Below are 18563 nucleotides of genomic sequence, written 5' to 3' on the forward strand. Positions count from 1 at the left end.
AACAAAGGGGGATTAAGTGGTAAGAACATGCATCTAAGCAATGTGGTAAGATTTTGTGCTCGCTTATAATGTTTATATTTGGTACCATTTATTATTTTCCACTTGCTTTGGTTGTGTTGTCATCAATCACTAGAAAGGGGGAGATTGTAGCGAAAATTGCCCTATTAGGTCATGATTGTGATTTTGGTGATTAATGACAACATAGTCAATGGGACTAACATGTTTGTTAAGAATATATGTTAGTAGATCTCATAGATGCAATACATGAAGAAGCCACCGCAGTTAGGACAAAGTTGGACTGAATTGGAGAAGTCTTAGGAAGATTTGCCTCACAGGATGGTTCGGTGCTCTGGGTGTTGAACTCATCAGAGCATATTTGACAAAGAGGGGAGAGGCCTGAAGACCTCACTAGAAGGTCTGGTGATCAGAGAAGATACACACCAAAGCATTTTATCTAGAAAAGATACACATCAGAAGGTTGTAGCCATTGAAGTTGAAAATCAAAGCAACAGATGGTTCGGTGATCAATGTATTGCACACACGAGACAAAGAACAATGCAAAGAGGCAGAACGAAGTTCAACGCATCGTATGGACCAGTGATGAAGGTTGTGCACACTAGAGCATTATTTCCAGAGAAGGTTGCATTGGCTCAGTTGGCTGAAGTCAACTCACCGGACAGTCTGGTGATGAAGTGATGTGTACTGAATGCTTTCATCGAAACAATTTACACAAAGAAGAAGGAAATGCTCGGACGACTCAGGATAACTCACCGGATAGTCCGGTGATGGAGATGAAGTATATACCATAGTGTTTGGTGTTCACAGAGGCTTGAGTGGGGTTCTAACGGCTAGTTTGTGAGAGTGTACTCACTGGATGATCCGATGTTAGTACTATTGTTCTCACCGAATCATTCAGTGTCAACAACTTTTCTGAGTCGTTGGGTTAACAGCTAGTGCGTGGGTTTAAGGCTATAAATACCCCTCCACTAAGTCATTTGAAGGTGTGGCATGCTACTGGAGTCCAGAGAAGTTCATGTACACATTTGAGAAGACATCCAAGCCACCAAAGTGATTAATGTGATTATCCAAGGTAAAGCACAAGATTAGTGAGTGAATAGTACTTATAGACCTAGAGAGAGTGTTGCTAGGTAATTGCTTCCTAGAGAGTAGATCAAGGAGTGATCCAACCTTGTACCAAGTGGTACGCCAACACCTTGAGTCTTGGTGACTCGTCGGTAAGCTTGTTGATCCTTCGACTTGGTGTGGAGCGGCGGCAAGGTGATTGTGCGGGGACGCGGAGTCCCTTGCCTTGGTGGCTCAAGCTCCAAAGTGATACGGCGGCAAGGGACCAAAAGAGCGGCTTATGGTGAGCCTTGCCTCGGTGGCTTGGTGGCCCATCCGGGTTGAGACCTTGTCTTTGTTACTTGGTGGCTCAATAGCCGTGATCGGGTACCGACCGGGAGCATATCCTTGGTGGAGCTCCAACATGGACTAGGGGTGGCATTCATGCTATCGATACCACGGGAAAAAATCCTTGTGCCAAGTTTGCTCTCTCTACCTTATTTATGTTTCCGTGTTTACATTGTTGCAATTTACCTTCTGAGATAGGTTGCAAGCGCTTTGATCGGTAGAGTACGCACTAGATAAACCTAGAGCACATCTAGATAAAATTTGATATAGGTTTATCTTGTGTAGTTTTTGGAGCTGAAATAGTTCTAAGTGTCCTAATTCACCCCCTCCTCTTAGGATGTCACTGATCCCTTCAACTATGTTTGTTGATATCTTAATGGGTATGCTTAGAGTTCTTTAATATGTTGGCATTCTTGGGATGATGTTTTTGCAGTCAGCTGGTTCTTGCTAGTATGTTGTTAGTAGAAGTGTGAGATAGTGAATGTGTGTAGTTCTTAATCCTGGTTCTTGCTAGTATGTTGTTAGTAGAAGCGTGAGAATTTGGCTTATCTATTTGTGTTTTTCCTCCACCTCTTTTGAGCAATGACATCTTAAGGTGTAAGTTTGTAGTAATATGAGCAGTTTGCAATAACATTGATTCTTTTTCTTTCCTCGATTGAGAACATAATATACTACACTTGATTTCCATGGGGCAAAAGAGGATTGTCACCCCTGAGAAACCAAAATCACAGAGGATGCTAGCACTAGAGGCGGCCCAGACACAAGATGGGGCGGATAGGAGCCCAAGCTTGCATGCATCGTCCTGCTCCGGCAGCAGCAAAAGCTAGTATCATAGCCCAAGTCCTGACCCGTCACTGATGCGAGTGAGCCGGCATCGGGCAAGTGATGAAGAATACAATCCAACTAAAGAGATATTGATATGAGTCAATGCATTTTATACTTGTTGAATGGAGGAATATTTTTTAATTATGTCAACTCCCCTTGTTTCTCTAGATGGTGGAAGCGCAGTCTTCAATCCAGACAGCTGGTAGTGGTGCACGAGCTCGAAAGGCAAGGTCACAAACACAGTGATCGATGGACAAGGTTACCATCATGGGAATCGATGCTAACGGGTACCTACAAATGGAAAGGCCCTGAATAGAATCCAGAGGGTCATAAGGCTCATTGCTCGGGAGATGGTTCCGATAATGACTAAGTTCGAAGAACTCAGTGACGAAGCTAAGAGGGACTTGTTCGATAATGTCATCAAGGAGTATCTAGAGTACCCTGGAAACATGAGAGAGCGTCAAATGATTGCTGTGATCAATGCAGCAATGAAAGCGGTCACAAAACTTCACCAAAGCTTTAAGAGCAAGCTTATGAATCAGTACTTGGCTAAAGGGGTAGTGCCCTTCGAGAGATACAAGCACTTGAAAGAGAAAGATTGGGATGCTTTTGTGCAGATGAAGAACTCAGAGCAGTTCAAAAAGGAGAGTAAGAAGAAGAAGCAGCTTTGGGCTAGGAACAAGCACAACCATAGGACTGACGCGACCAGGTACGCTGGGAAAAGGCTGAAATGGCTGGCAGATGACGAAAAGTTAGCCAGAGAAGGCCGCGGGAATCCTTGGTTGTAATTCCCGGGACAATCGCGGTCATATTTGCGTGCAAGGGGTGAGTTGTCCGACAGCGGGGAAATCACATTCAGAAATAGCAAAACCCAATCGATCATAGAAAAAGTAAAAGAAAAGGTAGTCGAAGCTAGTCAATGTTATTTCATCGGGGTTAGGAAACATGATGATCTCTCAACAGCGCTGGGAAACCCAGAGCACCCAGGTCGAGTGCGAGGTGTATCAAGTTCCCAGGGCTGGAAATATGGCTTTCCCAAAGACCTCAGGATGTACAAGAAGAGAATGAGGTATGTAGTGGAGGTGGATGCATTGACACAGGCATTGACACAGGACATCACCCGAAAAGTTTATGCAAACATCATAGAGCATCTTGCATAACATGGAATACATATTTCCATGCCAGCGGAAGCTAGCCCTAGAGCTATAGGGAAGATTAGATGCGCCTCTAAGGAGGTTGGGCAACAAGTAGCTGTTGCTATCACTGAGCTGGATACGATTGACCTACTAGAAGGGCCCATGCCCTGCAACCTTGTAATCAGGCTGGCGGGTATCACATCAAGGTTCAAGGGGCCAGGTGCTTCCAGGCCGTATCTTACATACGGTCTCGATACATGCAGGCTATGTTGTGGTTACGGTGGATATGGTACATAGCAATGCCATCGATCACATGTTGGAGCTCCACCCCCCCCCCCCCCACTGATGAAGTCACAACTCTGGGTAAACCTCTTTGTCAAAGGATCCAATGGAAGAGGGGTGACATCATGGTCTCTAGTGCATCCCAGTCTGGACGAGCTCCAAGTGCACTGTTGTGCCCCCCACTTCCAGAGAAGGCAGCTTCACTGTCTTCTCCTCCGCATCCAGTAGCCTTGCTTCCAGATCCAATTTCGTCTCCCCTAGAGAGTCCAAAGAAGAAGGAAAAGGAGGCCGAGAAGAAAGGCTCTAAGAAGGACCTAGCGAAGATATCGAAGGCCATTGTACCGGCAAAGAAGTCCAGTGATATTGGAGCAGCGTAGACTAGTGCCAACACAAAATTCCAATATGGGAAGCCCATGATGACAGTAGATGGCCTAACAAGGTGGAAAAAGCATGCGTCGACCTGCATAATTACTACATGCATGCTTCTAGAGACATCAATGCCACATCCATAGTCGTACAATACAAACGGACACCTCTTAAGTAATGATGACATCTACTTCATTGTGGGTTTCAATGACTTATACGACCTCTTCAACCTTGATGGTCTGGATGTTTCGTTATTACGAATCTTCACATTGTAAATCCATTGAAACTCAATATTCATGAATTAATACAACTAAGTCTTGAATCTAACTATGTTCTTATTTGTAAACACTTGATGAAAGAAAGAAAGAAGAACAAGGATTCCATAATCGCATGTCTTGACCCTGAGGCCATTACAATATCGGTCATCCAATTTCACCCCAACTACGTTGTGGACCATGTGGCCAAGGAAATGCAAAAATATTCCAAAATGCAGTACCTGATGGGCGCCCACAACATCGGTGACCATTGGATCTTACTGGTCATTTCCTCAAGTGGGACTTGGTGTTCTACCTCAACTCATCAAGACCAGTAGGACCAAAAGGCAAACTTAGATAGCATGATAGCAGCGCTGTAAAAGAAATCCTTGATGCATAAGTTCTACCTGACTTAGTTTACATATTTAACTTTTCTAACATTCAAATACTCCATAATCGATCCATCTTTATGCAGGGCTTTTGACAAGTACCTTCGAGCTCAACCTGACTACAACGAGAAAGATGGTCGTAGACTGACACACAAGACTGGCTTCGCGGTAAGTGCTACCAAACAGATTACCAAATGCTCTCTGTTGCTATTTTTTTCCTTTTGTTCAAACACTAAATTTTCTTTCCAGCAGTGCCATCAACAACCACCAGGCAACGCCTGTGGATTCTATGTTGCGTGGAACATGCTCGTCACACTTCACATGAAGGATATCAAATCCTCCAATGTAAGGTTAATACGAGATTATTCGTAACTAATTTCAGTAATTAATTTAATTCCATGATAACATGAGTTCTTAGTGTCTAAAGTCATCAGCACACATGGTGAGTTCCACTATAGAACTCCTAGGTTGTGAGGTCTTATGTAATATGAGTTGATCAGAACTTTGTAACATTTGTGATTCTGTAATGAATTGATTAGAACTTTATAACCTTTTTGATTCTATGATCAATACTATTCGAGCTAGTGTTTGTCAATCTGGATTTGGATGCGTTGATGTTGATTGCAAGGAGAAAACGGCTGCCAAATCCTGGCTACGCTTCAGGATGCAACTAGGAAGCAGGTCAATCCAACATGATAATCTACACAAAAGTGACAGGTAACTAGGTTACCCTTCACTTATATTTAATATAAGTGATGGGTAACTAGGTTACTAGTCACTTATATATTCCTCCCCAACACATGGGTGATAGATATAAGTGATGGGTAACTAGGTTACTCGTCACTTATGTCTCTCACCCCAACACATGAGAGACGCGTATAGGTGATAGGTCACGGTTATGACCCATCACCGATAAAATCATTGGTGACGGGTCCTTACCCATCACCAATGACTAGTCATCAGTGACACGTTCGGGGTGACGGCATGTCCGTTATGACCCATCACCCTTGGCGTTTTTTCACATAGTGATATAGCTATCCATGAGTAAACACAAGCTTCTTTAAATACACGCCTACTGTTGACAATGTTTAGCCTTGACTTCTATTTATTGTCATTGAATAACACAGCTTTATAGAGAATTGCCTACGGTTCAAAATAAAGGGTCATCGAGAAGCTCTTGTAGTTAAAGTGATACGCGGAATATAAATTTTATCACCAATATTTGTTCTAGTTATTATAATAGCTTCAATTACATTGTCTCCTAAGTTGGATATAATCAATCTTGTACCATTGCATAGACCGATACTTTGATTTAGATTTCTAAGTAGCATGATCGGTACTCCTACTTTCAATCGAAGTTTATGTTGATGAAAATTGTTTGTGTATAATGTGTTTAAGTATTCAAATGGATATAAAATATCCACATCATTGCATGTATCAAAGCATTTGGATATGGAGTCTGCACTTAAATATTCTATCTCTTCGCCTGGTACAAGTGTTAGAATGAAAGAGTTTATCTCGTCAACTATTTCATTAATATTGCTCTCTCTTTTAAGTAATTTGTGTCTAGGCACTTGTGAGTAAACTCTGGGTATATCGCATGTACTAAAGCTTCTATTTTAGGCCCTGATGATATAGTAATAGTCCCTTTGGTATATCTATTAATGTGGAATCTTTAGTGTTTCTAGAGCTTGATGATGTGATAGTTCCATTGCCTAAATTTAGGATCCATTCATTGAACAATTTGGTATCTCTATAGTTATTACTTTGTGGCTCCATCTTCTTCAATCACATATTTTCTGTAAGATAAATTATCTGTACGCATTTCCAAAGGTATGACTTAATTATATAGGCATTTATTATTTGAGATCCTGATCCATTTTCGATAACTGGTAATATTTGTTTTGGATCTCCTCCTAGTACGACTACTTTTCCTCTGAATGGTAAGTTGTTTGCATCCTTATTTATTTGACTCATTATATCTTTTATAGATCTATCTAGGGCATCAAAACATTGTTTATTTGCCATTAGAGCTTCATCTCATATTATCAGAGATGTCTCAATCATTAGCTACGCTAACATTGTCCCACATTTTATATCCCATATGGAGTTTTCATCAAGAACTACTAGTATCTTGAACCTTGAATGCGTTGTGTGACCATTTGGAAGTAACAATGATGCAACTCCTGATGATGCTACGGTCAATACTATTTTTTTTCTGAGCTCTAAGGTATGAAAGTATAGTGTTCCATAAGAAGGTATTTTCAGTACCTCCATGTCCAGATATGAAATAAAAGTTATTTTTGTTGTTTGGTACACTGTCAATAATTTTATGAAAAGCTTCATTTTTCTCTTTATTTAATTTTGTATATAATGTGTTAGCTTCTTGTTCTAAATAATCAGTATCATAGCTCATTTCTTCTTGTATTAAATGATTGTTAGAGTTTTATTTAAATTGAGTTGTTATGAGAGTTAGGTTGAACATACTTATATTTACTCCATTTTTATACATTATTTCCTCTACCTCTTGTAATAATATATCATGTATCTCGTTTTCTTGAATTGTGTATTGAACAAGATGGTATCTTAATGCTATTCTATGTTGGATATCATCAGCCATTTGTTGCCAATATTTTCAAAAGCAATCCTTTCATCATAGGTATTACAAAATGATAACATTATTGCAAATAGATACCTTAGATAAGATGATGTTGCCCAAGTTGTTGCTTCATTAAATGTTATATATCATTTATTATCATTATTTAATAACCCTCGAGCTGCGCATGATTCTTTGAAAGTTTGATGTATGGTTCCTCTATATGTTTTAATGTCATCGTAGCTTGTAGCTCCTTTTACTATCATTAGTAGCATGCATAAATAAAATTGTTCTCCTTCAGTTGGGTTTACATAATACAAACATCCAATTTTATAACCTCGTACTCTTTGTATCCATTTTTTGTTTGATTCGTCCCATCTAAGGATAGCAATTGGCCTCGTCGGGTCGGGTCCCCGAGGGTTTCAAACCCAACGGGGCTGGGTTTGGGTAAAAATGGCCCCGTGGGGCTGTTGGGTCAGGCACCAACCCAAACAGGGTTCGGGTTCGGGTCTAATTTTCCACCCGCAGGGCCACCAAAACCCAAAGATATGCGAGCCACTCTTCCGTCGTCCCCCTCCTTCATCTCTCATTCTCTCCCTCAGACCTCAATCCCTCCATCCCTCACTCCCTGATCCCTCATCACTTGTCTCATTCCCCCAACCATAACCCCACTCGCCGGCCGTCCCTGCCCTCCGACCGCCACCGCTGGCACCGTCACAGGAGCTCGCTCATGCTCCCTCCCTCTATGCTCCCACCCCTCCTGTCTCCACTTCCCCCGCCTCCCCCACCATCTCCGCCCTCCCCTTCTCCCCACCGCCACCAACCCCACCCTCCACCGACGCGAGGTTTACAAGCAGCATGCCAAATCCATCGATGGTGCCCGTTCGACGCGCTGATGGAGGAGCGCGGTGGATCTGCCTGGATCCATCAGTGGCAGGCATAGGGAGGGCCATTGCGAGGGTCTACGGGGCAACGCGGGTTGGCGGGACTGTGCACGGGGCGGCTTCGAACCACTTGATGTGGTGGAAGCGAAGTGCATGGGTGCGGGCCAGTAGAACTGCGCGGTGGCTCAAGGCACGATGAGTGGCTGCAGGTGCGCATGATGGGGTGCAGTGTAGTGTGGGCAGGAGGAAAATTCCGCGGCATCGTGTTGACAGCTTCAAGCGACAACAGGCACAGAGGAGGGAGGAAGCTGGAGCACAAGGCATCGACAACGAGCGGCACACTGGAGGGCAGCGGCAGCCATGACGACATGCACAAGTAAGATTCTCTATGTGCTTATGTGATAATGAAAATGAGTGGTGCTCCATGTTTGATGAAAATTCTGTGTTGATTGTGATCCCGGGAAAAACTCGGTTCTATTGCGATTGATTCACCGGCATATGCACCGAGGAACTAGGAAACCCTAGAACATTCTGGTCGGATTTTAGGTTGCCCCATCTGGTTTCGGGTCCCTACCAGGGCTGGGGTCGGGGTGGTTTGGCGCCTGGTATTGAGTTCAGGGTTGTGTTGGGTTTGACAAATTGGTTTCAGGTCGAGTCTGTTCCAGTAAAACCCGACAGGGGCAGGCCCGTTGCCATCCCTAATCCCATCTCCATTTTAAAGGTAAATCACAATATGTTAGTTCCCTCAAACATGGCCAAATGGGTCGTTCGTGCCGGCCCGCCACGGGCCCGACTCGGCACGGCCTGGCTACGGCACGGCCCAAACGGCCCGGCTACAGTAACGGGACGTGCCGTGCCGGCCCGCGTGCCTTCCCCTCGGCCCACGGCACGGCCCGTCGGTGACCGTGTCGTGCCGGGCCGGCCCGGGCACGATTTTGGCCCGACGGCCCGGTCGGCCCGACGGCCCGGTCGGCCCGACGGGCCGAAATAGATAAAAAAATATAAAAAATGAAAAAATACATAAAAAAATATATAGAAAATAGATAAAAATATAAAAAATAGATTAAAAATATTTAAAAATAGATTAAAAATATTTAAAAATAGCTAAAAAATTAAAAATATAAATAAAAAATAGAAAATAGTGCCGGGCCGGACCGTGCCGGGCCGGACCGTGCTGGGCCGTGCCGGCCCGGGCTGGGCCGTGCCCGTGCCGGCCCGACTTGACCGGGCCGTGCCGTGCCGGCCCGTAGTGCCGCGCGCTCGGCCCAGGCACGGCCCGTGGCGTCGTGCCGTGCCGGCCCGGCCCGTCGGTAATCGGGCCGTGCCGTGCATGGGTCGTGCCTATAGTGCCGTGCCTCGGGCCGGCCCAGTAGGCACGGCCCATTTGGACGTCTTTAAGTTCCCTAACGTTATCATTGTATTTATTAGTTGTGAACCATTCTGTTAGCATAGTTCCCTATGTATTTGTTTCTTTCATATGTCTTTGTAAATTTGTATTATTTTTTAATATAATTGTATTCATAAAAGGTAGATGTACCAGTAATCTTTCTACAGTAGGTGTATGGTGATGTATCTCGTAGCCAAGAAGTCTCCATAGAGCATCTTGTTCACAAATATATCTACAGTCTAGATATTCCTTGATCTCATCTATTTTATTTGTTGCTTCATAAATGGGTGCATCTTGGCTATTTTTCACACGTTCAAAAATAATTTTTGATGTATCGGGACCTTTATTGACATATTTGCATAGTTTTTTTAGCAGTTTACTCTTGCTGCAAAACTCAATCTTAATATGTGCTTGGTATTTTTTTTCAGTAGCACCATATTATATGGGACTACCCATCTGTTATCTAGTTTATGGTTGTCTCTACGTATATAATTACATGTATCACGCCTACAATACAATGTGAATCTGTTATTAGTAAATGTAGTCTCATCTTGGAACTCTTTTGGATAGAATTTTGAGCATTTTCCCTTCTTCATGCAAGAGCAATTTAGATTTTTATCACCACATGGTCCATGTATCATATGTTCGGATATAAGTACATCTCCGAGTGGATTTGTAGGAGGGGTTCGTATTTCAGCTGAAATTTATTTATCTATAGTATCTATTGTTATCTCATTTCCATTTTTATCTAACCAGACTAAAATATGAATATGCGGTAATCCTCTTTTTTGAAATTTAATAGACTATAGGATCGCGTGTATTTTACCAAATATAGCTCTCGATAGTATATCATGTATTAGTTCTTCAAGTTTCATATGGAAAACTTGTACAATAATATCAAGTTGATAACCTCTTTCTCCATACGAGAACAACAAAGGATATTGTAATGCCATATATGCAAGGTGAAATATGGAAATTAATTATAGTCCTTTATTGTGCGTACTAACAATAATATCTCTCTTGTAGTTTTCTGATGATAAATCACCAACGATTAACATAGCTAGTTTTCTTTATTTAACATTTCATATTGTATTGGATCACCTTTATTTGCTCCAACTATTTTAGTACTAATATCAATACCTTTGTATTCTTTGAGTAGATCATGTTCATAGCGAAAGATCTTTACTAAAGGGTTCGATTGATCAAGCATATCCTTTAGCCCTACAACTATATTAGGATCAATATCTATTTCTTTTGGTTCTTTTTTGCTTAAAGCACGTATTCTATTTTTTATTTCATTTTGAGTATCAAATATATATAATTCAGCAGATCTAAGGATCGTGTTTGGTTTTGGTAGAAGTGAGCCTATCCTATGATGTATCTGGCCATTAGACATAAGGGTCTTCTCCTTTATTTATTGATTTGTCAAGGTTTCCACCCATAGATGTGAAGGCAAATAAACTATTATATTGTCGTATTTTTCTAAGGAAATGTTTACACCGACTATCTCCAGCATAGTTAAGTAATTTAGATAAAAACTATGGGGTTCTTGAAATGGTGGTATACGTAGTTTTACATTCTTACAACAATTAGTATAAGTTATGTTTTATTCGTGACCAGTAGTTTGTCTCTTCACACGTTCTTCAAACCAAAATATTGCTTCGCAATATTTGCATGTGTAGTCTGGTGTTCCAAAGTATGATCTTTCGATGTATGTTTCTTTCAGGTATTCTATTTGTTCTGGTGTGAAGTATACCATTCCATGTGGTATCGACAAATAAGCATGATGTACATACATCATTTTATAATCTTTTTGTTAGTTATTTTATGCCTTTTGCCCTGTTTTGCAAATGAATCATGTTGTCACTAATAATGTTATTCTTATCAGTATCTAATATCTGTATAGCATTCCATCTTTTTCTCGCAGAATACTTTTGTGTACTCAATTTATCCATAAACTATAATTTAAATATCTATGGTAGCGAAAGAATCAATAAAGGGAAAATAGTTAGTACTTACATAAATAGTTAATTCGAAAAACAACAAAGGTGCTGTTACAAAAATTATTACAACCAATGTGAAAAATTAGAAAATTCGGATAAAAAATACTGATATCTTTCCATATCAGTATGATTGTTGTTACAAATAAATTTCCTATTAAAATTAAGTGCTTCTAGCCATACATTGATAATAGATTTACTTATCCTCTGATATAATAATGCTTTGTAGTAATTGTAGTCGAGTACATTGAATCCACATATTATTTGCAGAAGTTGTAGAACTTCTAAAGCTATCTGCTCTTTTTGCAGATTAATATCATCATTTGCATTAGCCCAAAAGAAGAGTGTTTTATCAGATGGGAAATAATGTGATTTCGGTATGTCCATCTCGAGTCCCGCTAGCACAGTCCCATCTTCTGTAAACTCAGTTAAGAATGAAGCATATTTCACTCCAATTGTTGGCAACGTTTGATACAGTAGATCAATGAATGAAATACCTATCATTGACATTCTATTAAACTCAATGCACACAGCCAGAATTTGTCGCTTCATTAATATTGTTGTAGATCAGGGGAAAAAGAATAACATGTGTAACTGGGACATTCTAGGTTATTACCTGTCGTTTCTCTTTGATATTTCCCTTCACTGATCTTGTTCTTGATGTAGCCGATACAGAGATATCCCTGAATTTAGATAAATAGATGAAAATATCAGTTATCTCTTGTTTATTTATAACTTGTGTGTTTGAATGTTTTAATAGCTGTAGTTTCATGATTGTTCTGCATTACAAGTTGGAACCTTTATACCCAGCGCTACCCCGAGTCTTCTCCGGTCATCGACCATCGTGGAACCTGTTGTCATCGCTGTTGTTCAACCAGAACCGAGGTAGATGGTCTCTCTGCCGTCCGATCTCAGTTGTACAGCGTAGATTAGATGCTAGATACCCCTTCGCATTAGGCAATCTAGTCCGTCCGATCTGAGATCAATGGCTCCAATTTAATGAAGTGCCCCATCAATTCTATTGCCTAGTCAGCAGCTCACATCAGCATTACACAATAATCTGGATTTCCTTTCAAAAAATAATTTACGATAATCCAAAAATTCCAAAAATAGGTTTTCTTTATTAAAAAAATCCAAAAAATAGAAAATGGTTTATATAAATGTTCTTGCTCTATTCTTATTTATTTAAATGTTATTTAATATTTTTCTAGTGTAAAAATCATTACAAAAATGTTAGAATACATGTTTTAATATGGAAAATGGTTTAGAAAATCTAGATTAATTCTGATAATGTTTAAAAATATTTTCTTTGATAAAATAAATGCTTTTAATCTGTTTTGAAGCATATAAAATTAGTTTTACTTCTAGAAAAATGTAAATAAATTCTATAAAATTGTTTTAATCAGTTTTATGCTATAAATAACTTTAGAAAATTTTGAATAAATGTTTTATGCCTTTTAAAATTAGGTTTAGTTGCCAAAAAAATAGTTTTTTTGTCATTTTTAGCCATTTAATAACTCATTTAGCTGTAGTTTTCGCGTCGTTACTCTGATTTGGGCGGTTCTTGTGTTCAAATCTTCCTAAATCGTGCTCTAGGTTGTTTTAGTGTTTGTTTTATGTGTTTGATTTGTTTAGTGTTTTTTCTTAGTGTTGCTTGTTTGCTCACTTGTAGAGGAGTTTGTCCCGGAGGCGTCTGAGAACATCCAGGATCAAGACTTCGGGGATTTCGAGCAACTCAACGGAAAAGGCAAGTATACTTGAATATTTTGCGCCTACTTTATAAAGTTTTGTTTTCCAAATTGCATGCTCGTCAAACAAAACATGATATCCCATTATTAGGGTTTACTAGTTTTTCATAACCTTCCTTGTAGTCGTAGTCTGGTTGTCATGTTCTGGGTAGAAAATGCTTAGTTGTGCTTACTCATGGGTAGTATAGGAAAAATAGGTTTTGGTTAATAATGTTAAACTTTAGTAAAATGCTTAGACTTGGAAAGCAGGGTCTGGGCAAGCTAACATGTTGGTTGGTCTATGGATGTGTTCTAGGCAAGAATGTTGGCTTTATCGGATATCGGTTATCTTCCTATGTTGGATGCTAGCGGTTTTTCTGGACCATATTAAGGACCGGTTCGTAGAGCGATCACCCATGAAAATAGTACAATCACAAGTCTGGTATGGGACGGGCCTAGCCGAGTAATTCGCTATCATCTCAGCATTGTGAAGGTCATTTAGTGGTACGGGAATGAAAGGGTGTACTTCCTAGAACTGTAAGGCGCAAGAGGGGGCTTCTAGGGTGAAGGATGTACTCCACTTACGTACGGCGGTAAAATATCAATGGATCGACACGTGCTGAGAGAGACATTAGAAAGGCTTTGCCGTGAAATCCTAGCCGCACAACTCGGAAGTGTGGAAGTGTTTGGTCGACACAGGCAAGGAGGACATGTCTTGTGGGTAAAGTGGATGACCTCCGCAAAGTGAAAACTAATATATCGGCAGTGCTCATGATCATGAGCAGCATGGACTCCTCACATGACTAGTCAGGTGGTTTCAGATGGTTTTTGGTTGGTTCGGGTGGATCATAGTGGTGAGAAGTGTGATTCGACTTTGGTTTTGGGTAGACGTGGATGGAACCTCAATTGAGAAGTAAGGTGGTTGGAACCTTGGCTCGAGTTTTAAAAGATCCTTCACATAATAAATATGTTGCTTTTATAATTGTTTTACTATAAAAATAGCATTCATGCAAATAAACCCCTAAGTTAAGCCATTCTTGATATTAGCCCACATGTCATACTTTCCCACGCTTGCTAAGTATTCTATGTACTCATACTTGCTATACCCAAACAATGTTGCTCAGTCGAAGAAGATTTTAAGGACTTCATGGAAGATGGCGCGTTCTAGGGTGTGTTCTCCATCGATTGCCTGTAGACTCACCAGTTGAAGATGAAGGCTACGCTTAGTTCCGCAAGGTACGTTTAAGTTAATAATATTGTTCTGTTATTTCACTTATGACGTCACTATATGTATGTAACTTGATCCTGGCATACATATAGTTTACATTCAGTTTGATCGTAAAACTGGGTACGACAGAAGTGATATCAGAGCCATATCGACCTAGAACGCAACCCTAGATAATCTGGTCGTCCCCTAACATGAGAAGTGTTGAAAGCTTATGAAGTTTTTGCCTCAAAGACCCATCCTTTCGTTGACCGTTTCCAGCCTTAACCTGTAGATGACGATCTGCATCACTTAACTGCCTAAGAGCCGGGACCATGCCACTATTGCTTTGGGAAGTACTGAAGTCAAAGAGACATAAGAAGAAGCCACGCTACCAAGGATTCCAGATGAAGTTTCATGATTGAGAGGAATGGCATGCAGAAGTATTCATCTATAAAAAGTGCACCAAGAAATGTGAGTTCAAAGTCACCCGTATGTACAAGTCTGTCGAAAGAAGAGCAAGAGCCACGCTACCAAGGATTTCGGATGAAGTTGCACGATTGAGAGGAATGGCGTGTAGAAGTATTCATCTATAAAAAGCGTGCCAAGAATGGTGAGTTCAAAGTCACCCGTATGTACAAGTCTGTCGAAAGAAGTGCAAGAACCGCGCTACCAAGGATTCCGGATGAAGTTGCACGATTGAGAGGAATGGCATGTAGAAGTATTCATCTATAAAAAGTGCGCCAAGAACGGAGAGTTCAAAGTCGCTCGTATGTACAAGTCTATCGAAAGAAGAGCAAGCTTTGTAGTTACGATTCAGGATGCTTTGTGCCAAGCCCTGTACCAAATGTGCAACACCTACGCCAAGAAACTTGAAGACACGTGCTTCCGCTACATTCTTTCCAGGAGTGCCAATGTCTCAGAGAATGAGAAATTAGATCTACCCTTAGATGCCCTAAAGTAAACCTCAATTTAAGGGGGTAGACTCTCCAGCAAATCTGGTGGTGCTAGAGTCTGAAGGAATAGATACCATTCTTGGAATAAACAGGCAAGCCAAGAGCAATGGAGTGATCAAGTGTGGCTGAAGAACAGTCATACTCACCAATGGATGAGTCAAGATCAAGTTCGTAGCTAATACCCAACAGCAGGGGTGAAGTATCCTATCAATCAAACTACCACCCAAGCCATTGATGTGCGCAATGCCCTTCACACCTCAGTTAAAGAAGTTCCCATAAGTGCCGGAGAAGCAACTACCACGAGAAGATGATGAGTCACGAGAAGACCTCACCGATGAAGAATACACAGCCAAGATTCTAGGGCGTGTAGTCAGAAGCAATGCCATATGTTGTACCAGTGCAATGGAGCAACTACCCGGAAGCAGAAATCGCGAAGAAGCATGATGAAGATCCGAAGACGGAATCTTCTTCGATGTTCACCGACCAGCTCGAATCTCAAGGACAAGATTCATTTAAGGGGGATAGTTTGTGACATCTTAATTTTCCCCCTCCCTCTCTCTGTCAGTCTAACTGGACCCACATGTTAGAGTCGCCCCTAACCTCCCGAATCCCCTTCCTTTTCTGTAGCGTCGGTCACCCATTCATGAATCCCGCCGAGATCGCACGCCATTAAGGCCATTGAATCATCAATTGATGCCAGAAAGGAAACTGGCGACCAAGGAGTCACGACAGACTTCATTTCTGCAGAGATCTTGGGAGAGAAACAAGGAAACCGAAGCCCATTTTCCGCCACCACGTTAAGACTCGAGCCAACCGATTCGATTCTACCCCTCCCTCTATAAATCTTTGATTCCTCCCTCGTCCGGGCTTCCTTTCTCTCCACCGCACCCAAGCCCCCAAAAATCGATGAGTTTCCTTTGCCAATGAGCCCAAGCGTCGCCATTGTAGCACCTCCGCTCCCCGCCGCCGTTGATATGCCACTCCAGCCCTCCTCGATGTCGTTCGGGTATGCGCTAGTGCGCTCCGTCCACATCTCATCATCCGTGACTAACTGTTGTCGAGTTCTGCTACCGTAGCCAAGCTCCTGAGGCCGTCAAACCTCCTCTATTGGAGCCCGCCGTCGCCGAGCCTCTTCGGTCTTCCCTGACGCCCGCAACATCGTCAAACGAGCTCGCCATCGTTAACCGGTCACACTCTGCTGTCACCTCCTGAGCACCCTAGCACCGCCCCGAGTCTTCTCCGACCGTTGACCACCGTGGAAGCCATTGCCGTCACCGTTGTTCGACCGGAACCGAGGTAGACGGTCTCTCTGCCGTCCAATCTCGGTTGTACGATGTAGATTAGATGCTAGATACCCCTTCACATTAGGTGATCTCGTCCGTTCGATCCGAGTTCAATGGCTCCGATTTAATGAAGTGCCCAATCAGCTCTGTTGCCTAGTCAGCCCTGATGTCAACGTTGCGCAATAATCCAAATTTCCTTTAGAAAAATAATTCACGATAATCCAAAAATTCTGAAAATAGGTTTTCTTTATTAGAAAATGGTTTATATAAATGTTTACAAATGTTTGCTCTGTTCTTATTTATGTAAATGTTATTTAATGTTTTTCTAGTGTAAAAATCATTGCAAAAATGTTAGAATAAATTTTTTAATTTGGAAAATGGTTTAGAAAATCTAGGTTAATTCTGATAATGTTTTGAAATGTTTTCTTTGATAAAATAAATTCTTTTAATCTGTTTTGAAGCATATAAAATTAGTTTTATTTCTAGAAAAATGTAAATAAATTCTATAAAATTGTTTTAATCAGTTTTGTGCTGTAAATAACTTTAGAAAATTTTGAATAAATGTTTTAGGCCTTTTAAAAATTAGGTTTAGTTGCAAAAAAATAGTTTTTTTTGTCATTTTAGCCATTTAATAACTCGTTTAGCCGTAGTTTTTGTGTCGTTGCTCAGATTTGTGTGACTGTTGCGCTCAAATCTTCCTAAATTGTGCTCTAGCTTGTTCTAGTATTTGCTTTATTTAGTGTTTGTTCTTAGTGTTGCTTGTTTGCTTGCTTGTAGAGGAGTTTGTCCCGGAGGCGTTCGAGAACATCTAGGATCAAGACTTCGGGGATTTCAAGCAACTCAGCGGAAAAGGCAATTGCCCTTAAACATTTTATGCCTATTTTTATAAAGTTTTGTTTTACAAATTGCATGCTTGTCAAACATAATATCCCATTGTTAGAATTTACTAGTTTTCCATAACCTTCCTTGTAGCCATAGTCTGGTTGTCATGTTCTGGGTAGAAAATGCTTAGTTATGCTTACTCATGGGTAGTATAGGAAAAATGAGTTTTTGCTAATAATGTTGAACTTTTGTAAAATGCTTAGACTTGAAAGGTAGGGTCTGGGCAAGTTGGTATGTTGGTTGGCATGTGGATGTGTTCAAGGCAAGAATGTTGGCTTTATCGGATATCAGATATCTTCCTATGTTGGATGCTAGCGATCTTGCCTGACCATATTAAGGATAGGTTCGTGGAGCGACCACTCATAAAAATAGTACAACCACAAGTCTATTATGGGATGGACCTAGACGAGTAATTAGCTATCCTCTAAGCATTATGAAAGTCATTTGGTGGTACGAGAATGAAAGGGTGTACTTCCTGGAACCGTAAGGCGCAAGAGGAGGCTTCTGTGGTGAAGGATGTACTCCACTTACGTATAGCGGTGAAACCTCAGCAGATTGACACGTACTGAGAGAGGCATTAAAAAGCCTTTGCAGTGAAATTCTAGCCGCACACCTCAAAAGTATGTAAGTGTTTGATCGACATGGGCAAGAAGGAGGACATGTCTTGTAGGTAAGTGTACAATCTCTGCAGAGTGAAAACCGAAATACCAGTCGTGCTCACGGTCATAAGTGGCATGTACTCCTCACATGATTAGTCGGGTGGTTTCTGATGGTTTTTGGTTGTTTCGGCTGGATCACAGTGGTGGAAAGTGTGATTCGACTTTGGTTTTGGGTAGAGGTGGATAGAACCTTAGATGAGAAGTAAGGTGGTTGAAATATTGGCTCAAGTTTTAAAAGATCTTTCACATAGTAAATATGTTGTTTTTATAACAGTTTTACTAAAAAATGGCATTTATGCAAATAAACTCCTAAGTTAAGCTAT

This window comes from Phragmites australis, chromosome 14 (genome assembly GCF_958298935.1).
Source record: "Phragmites australis chromosome 14, lpPhrAust1.1, whole genome shotgun sequence".
Lineage (NCBI taxonomy): Eukaryota > Viridiplantae > Streptophyta > Magnoliopsida > Poales > Poaceae > Phragmites > Phragmites australis.